The sequence below is a fragment of the Bombyx mandarina genome, chromosome A1, assembly GCF_030267445.1.
Source record: "Bombyx mandarina strain Sakado chromosome A1, ASM3026744v2".
In the NCBI taxonomy this organism is placed as follows: domain Eukaryota; kingdom Metazoa; phylum Arthropoda; class Insecta; order Lepidoptera; family Bombycidae; genus Bombyx; species Bombyx mandarina.
The window spans coordinates 5,043,779-5,055,652 of NC_143234.1; the positions used below are offsets into that span (position 1 = coordinate 5,043,779).

The window sequence follows — 11,874 nt, forward strand, 5'->3', positions numbered from 1 at the left end:
CTATGTAACTGTACAGACATCTCTCCTTCTCTTGTCATACTCTTTTCGCGCGTCTGCCGGAAGAGATTTCTTTAAATAACAAAACCTTTTCATAAATTTTATATATTATTTTATATAGAATAGTGATCGTCCAGCCAACCATAATTAATTTAAATTATAAGTTTTAACATTATTAAGGGTTTATTGTCAAGGCCTATACTTTTATAATCACAGATTTCGCCAAGGCTCACTATAGACAAGTAATATTTAAGAGAAACAATATCAATCTAATCTAATCTAAAAACGAATTAGACCACTCTTTAACAATGCATAATTTAAAAAAAAAATAACATTCTGCGTAACATTCTCTATATAAACTATAAGTGTGAAAAATTTCATACACCCCCGTCCGCGAAACTTTCGTAAAAAGGGATACAGAGCTTTTGCTTCATGTATTAATATATAGACATAAAATTATTTTTACGAGTGAGTTTATGGTAAAAGCATTTATTTCGTAATACATTGAAAGAAATAAACGGATCTGTTTTCGCTTTTTTTTTTGTAATGAGAACATTCAACTTTTGTATGCAGCGGAACGTATTTTACGGAGCTTTATACATATTAAGGATTTTTGAAACTAAATCCTTGATTCTAAGTCTGCCGCGCTTGTTCCTGTCACAGAAGAATGTCAACTGAACGTGAAGCAATTGAAGCCGCTTTTCTGTCCGCGGAAAAATAATTCACTACTAATAGCCGGCCGCTAACTTAGTAAACATCTGCAAAACCAGCGCTTTTTTGAAAGTATTCAATAGACAAACGAGCTTTCGACTCACCTGTTGGATGTTTGGTCACCGAAGCTCAAAGACATCATAACAGGAATACCGTCACCCATTTTCACACATCAGGTCGAAGTTTTAATTGAGAAGTTTTAAAAGAGAGAGAGTATTCTTTATTGTACACCAAAAAACAAATAAACAGTGCGATACATTAAATACAAAAAAGTACAATTGGCGGTCTTATCGCTAAGAGCGATCTCTTCCAGACAACCATCAGGTGGACAAGAATCGTTTGGAAACGAACTAAGCGCGGTGTACCAATCCAGTGAAATACATATACATATATGTACACATACATATACATATATACATATATCCGTAAATACACATACAATTAATACACAATTGAATTTCATACCAGCTATTACAACCTTCAAACTGATACGAATGACTGATATTACGGCAGAATAGACAAGATAGGTGTACTGTTGCATGGGCTCAAAAACAGGCCCTAATACTACTACCAACGTTGCTCATATAAATTGTCAATGTTATTGACTGGGTAGAAATATCAAAGTTGTTACATTCTAAAAAAAACAGTATATCACTTCATATACAATGCAACATTGAATAGGGTCACGGAAGTTAGGCTACATAAATCATAACGCTTAGAAATCGACCGTGGCCATGTTTATCGTCCACTAGAGTGGTCCGGTACCAATGTACGTATCAAAAGTAACATGCATTTTTTTCTGATGTAATCTATCTATCTATCTATATATATAAAAATGAATTGCTGTTCGTTAGTCTCGCTAAAACTCGAGAACGGCTGGACCGGTTTGGCTAATTTCGGTCTTGAATTATTTGTGGGAGTCCAGAGAAGGTTTAAAAGTTAGATAAATATGAAAATGCTCGGAATAACAATTTTGTTTTTCCTTTGATGTGCCCCCCCGTCGGACGGATTCCTTTTGTTCATTTTAAGTTTATTTTATACAAAAGTTTAGGTCTTTTATTTATCGATTGAGGCACTATGAAGTCTGCCGGGTCAGCTATTTATTTATATTTATTAATCCACGTTCATTTGACGCTTTCTTACTGATTATGTGTACTTGTTTCATAAAAAGTTAGCACAACAACAACCGATGAAAGAATAGAAAATAAAACTTTATAAAGGTGGAAGCAAGTTATGTGCGTAATCATTTCTTGCTAAACAACACTGAACGAACCGTGACGTCAATGCTCAAGAATGACGTATACTTTATAATGTTGACTCGCTATGCGAAAAGGAGACAACACAAACTTCACAAAAATCTTTATACGCCCATATATTAGAAGTTTAATAGTTATTATAATTGAAATTAGTCAATATGAATATAAGGCCTTTTTAATAAAGGCAGTGTAACTCAATCTTGCGTTCGTGTTGTCTCATTCTGAATAGCTGAATTTTTTTTTTATTTTTTTTTTATTGCTTAGATGGGTGGACGAGCTCACAGCCCACCTGATGTTAAGTGGTTACTGGAGCCCATAGACATCTACAACGTAGACGCGCCACCCACCTTGAGATACAAGTTCTAAAGTCTCAGTATAGTTACAACGGCTACCCCACCCTTCAAACCGAAACGCATTACTGCTTCACGGCAGAAATAAGCAGGGCGGTGGTACCTATCCGCGCGGACTCACAAGAGGTCCTACCACCAGTAATTACGCAAATTATAATTTTGCGGGTTTCATTTTTATTACACGATGTTATTCCTTCACCGTGGAAGTCAATCGTGAACATTTGTTGAGTACATATTTCATTAGAAAAATTGGTACCCGCCTGCGGGATTCGAACACCGGTGCATCGCTTCAACACGAATGCACCGGACGTCTTATCCTTTAGGCCACGACGACTTCAAAATGAATATCAGTGAATGAGACTTAACGCCATCTATTCGGTATATACCACGGCCCTTAATGTTTACTTACATGAACTACATTTACCACACACACCACACAGCACAATTACGTTAACCACACAAACCTTCTATGTACCCGCTGGGTATCCTAGGACTACAACAACAGCAACAACCCACGTCCTTACGGATCCATCAGATCCAATAACCTGTGCATTAGACGCTTTCAACTCTAATACTAGGAGCAGGCTTAGGGACCCCGGTAACCGTACGCGTCGAACTCGACAAAGAGGTCGACGTGCAACCTAACCCATGCATCAGCCCGCTGAGTTTCTCGCCGGATCTTCTCAGCGGGTCGCGATTCTGATCCAGTAGTAGATTCATTCGCAAAGCAGTTGCTCTTGAGTTGTTAGGTTAGGAGGCGCTCGGGCAGCTATTAGCAAATCCCACCCGTCCTGGCTGAGCCTTTGCTCGCCCACCTGTCCTGGTGAAACTGGAAAGGCCTCCAGGCCACCAGTAATCCCTCAATCATAAAAAAAGCAACAACAGCATATAAACGTAATTTTTGCTACTTACTGTTCACGTGGGCGTAAGCGTTAATGTTGACGTCATACCTGACATGTACACTCGACTTGTGCGACATTAGCATAAACGTGTACACTTCAAAAAGTAATCTGACCTTGGTACGAGTTCTTTCACGCCTTCGGATGCAGTCATCACGATTTTGCAATGTTTATCCTTTTAACCAAAGATAAAGCGATGTTTGTTTATACAATACGTAACTGTGTTTTATTTTATAAGACGTGATTTATTTGAATTCGAAATCGAAATTATTGTTGAGGTTTTAAGTCGTCGTGGCCTAAATAATGCTATATGTTGAGATCGCGAAATTAAAAATTTCATATCAAATTCTAATTAAAAACGTACTTAGTACAAGCTCACGAATATCTTTCACGATGAAGGAATATAAGATCGTGTAAAAAAAAAATTAAACCGCAACAAAAACATAGATTATAAGTAACACTAACAAAATGTATGGTGTTTTACTAAAATAATGATTTACAGAAAGAATTTTGCACGAAATTACTTATATAATTAAGAAGTAGACAGATGTTACTTGTGCGAAACAAAATCAACTGAATGTCAATATACATAAAGCTTCCTTTAAATAACACGAATGTTTGTATATATGTAAATGCGATATAAAAATGCTATCATAATCATGTTTTTTTCCATGTAACTAAACTGCATATATCTAAATATCACGTATGACGTTATGACCTAAAATCGATGTTCGATTATTGCGGACCAAATAAACATTACACATTTATTGATGATTTATATTTAAAATAAAAATAAACAGATGTTTTTCGAATATATTTGGAGATCAAGACTTACGGGTGTTAGTCACGATTCACGAGTCGCCTTGACTTAAATTACGCATCAGTCTAGGAGACAGAAACCTTTTGAGATATCGAATTAGAAGTACTGTTTTATTACAATACGCTGTTCAAAGTAAGAAATCAAATTTGACAACATTAAAAAAATTAAATGCTTGTCTTATCACATTGAACTTCTCAATTAGTTGCATGTACTTCTGATTGCAGAAAAAAAATATCGTAACATAATTTTCTGAAGCCGGAAGATAACATAACTTTTTGTTTTTTTTTTTGTTTTACTGGTGGTAAGACCCATTGTGAGTTCGCGCGGGTAGGTACCACCACAGCAGCGCCAACGCAGTAATTGTTTTTGAAGAGTGGGGCAGCCGTTGTAACTATACTTGAGACCTTAGAACTTATATCTCAAGGTGGGTGGCGCATTTACGTTGTAGATGAGTATAGGCTCCAGTAGCCACTTAACACCAGGTGGGCTGTGAACTCGTCCACCCATCTAAGGAATAAAAAAAAAATACTTTATGCCTTAGGTAGGAATTCTCTACAAATCAACCAAAATTGGTGTAAAGATTGACTTCGCGAGACACACAATCGCGTGTCATTTATTTCGCTTTATCTATTTTCATTTATTCAAAACAACGAATGCGGTTCAAGGTAATTAAGTTTGTTGAATTCCACTATAATTGATTAAAAATGCTACTCCTTCAACCTAAAAAGTTTCTTTTAACTTCGAAATAAATAAAATAAAATAAAATCAACAAAATTAATTCTTGTATTTCTTGTGTTGAAGAACTATTGTAAAATTTTCCACATCGCTACGACCGAGACTCGTATCTAGGTTCATTACTGAGAACTATATCATAATAATATGATTTCAGTTATGAATTATCATTTATCTCTGTCATGTTAATTCCTTTTTTTAGTTTTATTATATTTCATATTTCTAGTAGTTTAATGTCGTTAGAAATTTAATCGAAATTCGGTAAATAATATTGGCCAGTTTGATTTCTTCAAGAAAAACCTTGAGTACTATTTAGATCTTCGGTTTATTTTCCCTTTCTTTTCCCTACCTATTCGCTGGTCCTAAGAGGCTATGCCAGCTACGCCCAGATGGGTAGGTGAGCTCATGGGCTCAACCTGAAAGAATTTGCTAGTGTGTCGAAAGTGTCGTTACCTGCAAGCAATATACATACATACGTAGCCGTAGAGTTTATAATGCGAATTTCGACATTGTACAATTTTATAATATCGACTTACTTAACATAAGTGAAGTCAAAGTCCGTCTCTTAAACTATATTCGACAGCTTTTAAACCGCCCTTGATAGTAGCTTGTAGTGGCCACTGCCCGGTCTATTATTATGTCGACGCTATTGATTTGTGTTCCGGAAATAACTGCTGCCTGTTACGCTTCAAATCTAAATGGATCTATGAGTGTAATTATCTGAGCGTAGTTCTGTAACAAATGGATTAAAAAAAAAAAAAAACCAATCGAATGAGGGATACTGAAATGAATTAGGTCACAATATTCGTAATTCATGTAAAGGTCGATGTTGCGTTGAAAGTTAATCACTAAATCATTAGGAGGCCGGCGCCGCGATTTTCCGGGAAGGGAAAACCTTTATTGGTTTCGTAGTAAGTATCAACTTTGCGGTCGTCTCCAGTGATCGTTGTTATAAATATTTAGTTAATTCTGTGAATACCGACAGCGTATGACGTATAAAAGTTACACGGGTCTCTCTAACGAATAATTCAACATAACAGTGTACGTAATTTCACACCGGAATAGGCGAACGGTCGAAACGACAAATGGGTGAAATTAACATTGTGTTTAGGATGTGGCCACACTCGGAATATTAATCCGCTCGTTGACCTTGATTCCCGAACGGTGGTCCCGAGTTGGCGGGTGAGCTCACGCAGCTCGCCTCTCCGACTGCTGTAGACTATGACGACCGACTGCGTGGTGCGAGCGTCCACAGGCCTCATCCGATCCGCCAAACGCCAGTACAACCACGCTCGCACGCGAATGCAGTTAGCGTTGCTAGTCGAGAACTAGTTAGCGAACGCGCAGCTGTAAAGCGCGTCCTCGCCGCCGGATTTCGCTGAAAAGCGCTCGCTTTTACCCGTTTATATTTTGCTATTCACTTATTTATTTACTTTTAAAAATGGGCGTCGTGAAACACAAGAAAAACAAAACGAAAACGGAGGACGCGAAACACAAAGAAATACCAAACGGGAAACCGAAAAACGATAAAGAAAAAGTGAAAAAGAAAAAACTAGTGTCGTGTTTACAGTGCATCAAATCAAACGAAGATGGTACACGGTTATTTATCATTTTAAATTGCTATTATTGTTTTGTTTAAAAACTCTGTACATGAAAATTCATGAGCGGAAAGCGTTTTCGTTCGTTTTAGTTGCAGCTAATTTATTCTACTCGTTAACTACTTGCTGTTTTGTTGTGTTTTCTAATTGTTTCCTCTGTTTATGTTTCAATATTTCTCGAAACGGAATGGCGTTTACTCAAATTAGCACGACTAATTTTGGCATTCGGTTATTTTTCATAACAAAGTGCACGCAGTGATTTTCCGCCTTTTATAAATTTGTGTATTTCGCAGAAGACTTAAGGTCTAAATTCGATAAAATACATCTAATGTAATGCATTAAAGAACATAACCATAAAAAAAAGCATGCGTCAATATGCGTGAATGAATCAAGTGGTAGCAATAAAATATCTCCATATCGTTCCCTCTTGTATGTTAATGTACAATATTTTTATCTGAGTAGTACTTTTCAAATGTTTGAAGGAACGAAATGTTAAAGAATATGAAAGTACTCGGCCATCCCCTCTTTGTGTAATCAAATTATCACTACATAGTATAAAACAAAGTCTATCCCTATATCTGTCTGTCCCTATGTATGCTTAAATCTTTAAAACTACGCAACGGATTTTGATGCAGTTTTTTTTAATAGATAGAGTGATTGAAGAGGAAGGTTTATATGTACAATAACATCCATTAGATAGTGGAGAAATCAATAATAAATTACAGTTTCCGAAGCGAAGCGAGGGCGGGTCGCTAGTATATTATGTAATAATTGATTTATTATTAAATAAAAATTTATTAAGGACAACTTCTGTGAGATTAATAATCGGAATAGAGACATTCGCATTACAATTTTTTTAAACAATAACGCATTCACAAATATTAATTAATTATTAATAAAATACTTATCGCGTAATAATTAAAAGCAAGTAGAAATATTTTGTATAAATAAAATTTGAACTCTGTTTTTCGTTTGACATAATATACGAATTATAGACTTTTAGATTTTGAAAACATGCCGTACGTGTTTCTAAATTACTTTTGTTTCCACATTAAACACTGTACGATGAAGACACTATTAAAATCTCGAACTAATTGCCCCTTATAGTGTCCGAAGTTTAGAACCGAAATAAATAAATTTGTAAGTCATCAACATATTGAATTAAAACATTTATAATAATGTATAAGCATTATTTACATATCGAGTTAAAACATTTATAATAATGTTATTATTATTTACATAAAATTAATCGATTATTATAATCGCGTTCTAAACGAGACGTCAACTCGATTAACACTTTGATTATGATCGACGAAACAGAAGCGGTTTTAGCGTCATATCGACCTATATACACCATGTTTACGTCCTGAATAGCTGAGATTTCATAAGATCGAGACCGGGAACACTCCGGGAATACGCTATCTTGTTAGTTTTACTTGTTAAAAATCCCATAGCTTTATGGGCTTAATGCGATGATGTGTAATATTTATGTTGTGTGTGTGTACACACGGCTCTTTTCATAGTCTGAACAATTTGTTATGTACTGTTTGTTTGCACAAGAAAAAATGTTTTCTTTTAGAAATTTGCTACATGTTATTCAATGTGAAACGGATTTGAACTCCTGTAATTAATTATAGCTTATCATTGCGCTATTATTTTTTTTATCGCTTAGGTGGGTGGACGAGCTTACAGCCCACCTGGTTTTAAGTGGTTACTGGAGCTCATAGACATTACAACGTAAATGCGCCGCCCACCTTGAGATAAAAGTTCTAAGGTCTCAGTATAGTTACAACGGCTACCCCACCCTTCAAACCGAAACGCATTACTGCTTCACGGCAGAAATGGGCAGGGTGGTGGTACCTACCCGTGCGGACTCACAAGAGGTCCTACCACCAGTAAAATCGCTTGCTTTTGTGTATAAAAATATATATGCCTTGGGATAAGTATGTAATGGATTTCTGGATGAATGATACCCTATAACCTTTATCTATCTTAACAGTGTGTTTGAAAAATGTCACGAGCGCGACTTGAAATCGTAACAAACGAAGCAAACTCACTTTCGCTCATCGATAATATAAAGTTCAGATGTCTTTAAAGGTCAATGAAACTGTCGCTATCTCGTAGAAATAAATAGAAAACTATTTTTTATGAAAACGTTTCTAGTTTAATAATGAGGCCCCATAACTGACGCATCAGTCAAGGCTGAATGTTTTAGTTTACATCATCGTTACCGCATTAGGATACACATGACTGACCGTGTAATGGCATCGCGGAAAGCCGAATGCCAAACTAAAAAAAAAAGACACAGATCGTGGATTTACAGAACCAATATTATTTTCTGTTGTGAATTAAAATCGTTTTGCAGTGTTTTTTTTTTTTTTTCATTGATGCTTAATGATGTAAAATGCAGAGATATATGTACGTCAGTATAAATGTCTCCTCTTCCTCCTCTACAATCGTTCACTTATTGTTAAGGGTCGTTAAACTTTTGGGAGTCCTCTCATTGTTTCATTGCACCTATTCGGCACCAACAGCGTCTATTTGACGCCTGTCTAGCCTACTTACCCATTAAACAAAGTGAAAGCATACTCGGTCCTGCGGACCGAATGGTAAACAGTCGACGTCGCCCTAAACACGTCACTATAGATCCTCCCGATCCATTAACGGTGCTTTTAGGTACCACAAGCACGGGTCACCGTCCTTGACGAAGGGCTCGACGAGTGAATTAACCCATAGACATAGCCCACCGAGTTTCTCGCCGAATCTTTTCAGTGGGTCGCGTTCTGATCCGGTAGTGGATTCTGCGAAGCAATGCTCTTGCTAGGGCCAGTGTTAGCAACACTCCCGGTTAGAGCCTAGAGCCCCGTGAGCTCACCTACATGTGAAGGAGAAGCTGAAATAGCCTCTCAAGGCTATCAGCATAGGTAGGAAAAAAAAGGTGAAAAAATTTCCGACCATGTATACTTTTGTCCGTCTTTGCATGTTATATTCCCATGCTACTACTCCTTTGTCGTATCACTCTTGTCAGAGCGGTCGTGGTCGTTATTCAGTATCATTACTGTGGATAGATGTTATGCGCCTCATGAGCAATCACCAGTTCTCCCGGTTCGTTGTGAGCCTGGTTCACTTATGCAAACAACCGGCAACTTGACTTGGTCGGTATTCTTGTCACTAAGACGTACAAAATATACTCGTGACAAACAAAAAAAACTAGAATGAATATTGCACTGTTGTTCTAGATACAGAAGATGCTGACTGACGATAGGTACAGGCTGAAGACGCGTAGTTGCATTCCGTAAACAATAACAAACTAGTAACATGTGTAGGTTTTGTGTGTACAGTGGGTGTCAAAGAAAGCAAATATTGACGATATCTATCATCTCGATTACATGTAACATTGTATGTCAAGGCATTAATGTACATGTGTGTTCTGAGTCAACACAAAGCTGGTGTTGTAATTGGAATAAAAATCGATTCATCGACCCTCGTGTTCGTTTGAAGTTTCTTTCGAGGAATAAGCATTGCGTTTGAGTTGTTCTCGTGTTGTGTGAAACATAATAGCATGGTTGATGGAATGCCAAAGAATATTTTTTTATTGCTTAGCTTGGGGCGAGCTCACGGCCCACCTGGTGTTTAGTGGTTACTAAAGCGCATAGACATCTACAACGTAAATGCGCCACCCACCTTGGGATACAAGTTCTAAGGTACTCAAGTACAGCTACAACGGCTACCCCACCCTTCAAACCGAACGACAGAAATAGGCAGGGTGGTGGTACATACCCGCGCGGACTCACAAGAGGTCCTACCACCAGTAAATGACCTCAAAAGCAAGAGTTTCACTTAAATAGATTATTTTCATTGTTTGTTTTTGTTATATAGGGCGTTAATACTACATTTAAAGAGTACTTTAAAACTTGAATTCTTGAATGTGATTTTTTAATGAAAATTCTCAAAAGTCAAACGTAGGTATAGACAACCGACCTTTTCGCTCAGACGTCAAAAACATCTTGGCTGAAGAGTAATTCCAAATACACTTCGCGCAAAAGTGTGTTTATAGGATGTCAGGGTTGTAAAATCATTGGAAATGTTTACGTTACGTCGAAAGATAAACAAAAATACCCCCGAAAAACATGGAACCATAGGATGTCGAGTTTAACGCCAATTCACACACAGCAATACGAATGAATACATACGAAGCGATGAGATCACCGAGTGTGTAAATGTGATAATCAAACATGATTTCATTCGTTTCAATCATATTTACGGTAGGCAACGGCTTGGTTCTGCCCCTGGCATTGCTGAAGTCCATGGGCGATGGTAACCACTCATCATCAGGTGGGCCGTATGCTCGTCCGCCTAAAAGGGCAATAAAAAAAAATTTAAATAATAAAAAAAAAGTTCTACATAGTTTGGCAAAGGATAACGCGGTCTACCCAAGATTCAGCTATTATGAATTCAAATTTAATTGCTGTCTTAGTAGTGTAGTTAAAAGTGAGACCTTAGAACTCATGTCTCAAGATGGGTGCCGGCATTCGTCGTAGGTATCTATGGGCTCCGGTAACCACTTAACACCAGGTGGGCCGTGAGCTCGTCCACGCATCTAAGCAATAAATAAAAAGAAACACGTATCTTTTATTTGATCAAATATTGATATTTTTTTCCAAGTGGGCGTCGAAAATTGATACCTGTCCCAGAATTGAAACGTAACCCCTGTGCGTCACAATTACTAGGCCAGTGGTTTCAATTAATGGAATAATAAGTGGAAATTATCATTTATAAATTTTGACGATCAAATATTGCTAAATAAAATGTACTTTAATAGAAATGAAAAAAAGATCACAAAAAATCTATTACCGATTCTGATATACAAACTTAAAGACGTTTCATTTTTATTTTAAATTGCTTTTGCCTAATATCTAGTGTTATTATTATATTACCACTAGCTGACCCGGCAAACGTTGTTTTGCCATATAAATTATTTCTAGGAAAGATAAATAACCTAGTTTTTTTTTTTTTTTTCCCTACCTATGCTGATAGCCTTAAGAGGCTATTTCAGCTTCACCCTAACGTTTGTAGGTGAGCTCACTGGGCTCAACCGGAGAGTTGCTAACACTGACCCTAGCAAGAGCAGTGCTTCGCAGAATCTACCACCGGATCGGAAACGCGACCCACTCAGAAGATCCGGCGAGAAACTCAGTGGGCTGTGTCTATGGGTTAGTTCGCTTGTCGAGCCCTTCGTCGCAAGCGACGGGTTCGACGAGGACGGTGATCGATGCTTGTGATCCGTAATGACGTGCTTTGGGCGACGTCGACGGTTTACCATTCGGTCTACTGGGTCGGGTATGTAGTTTCCAGCGGCTACGATGAGAGGGTTCTCATGTCGTGCCGCCTTCTCAAAATGGCGCAGCGATGCCGACTGTAGATACTTAACCTAGATATCGACTGCAGCGCCCTCTGCTGGGCTGATTTGTGAATCTAAACTATCCAGGGTCCCACTCAAACGCATACAAA

The 11,874-nt window shown here is 37.5% G+C and overlaps 1 protein-coding gene across 3 annotated transcripts in view; it reads left to right on the top strand.

Annotated features, from left to right (window-relative positions):
- Positions 1-11,874, top strand: part of LOC114239543 (uncharacterized) — a 150,242-nt gene that overhangs the window by 91,596 nt on the left and 46,772 nt on the right. The gene's annotated exons all lie outside the window — the stretch shown is intronic.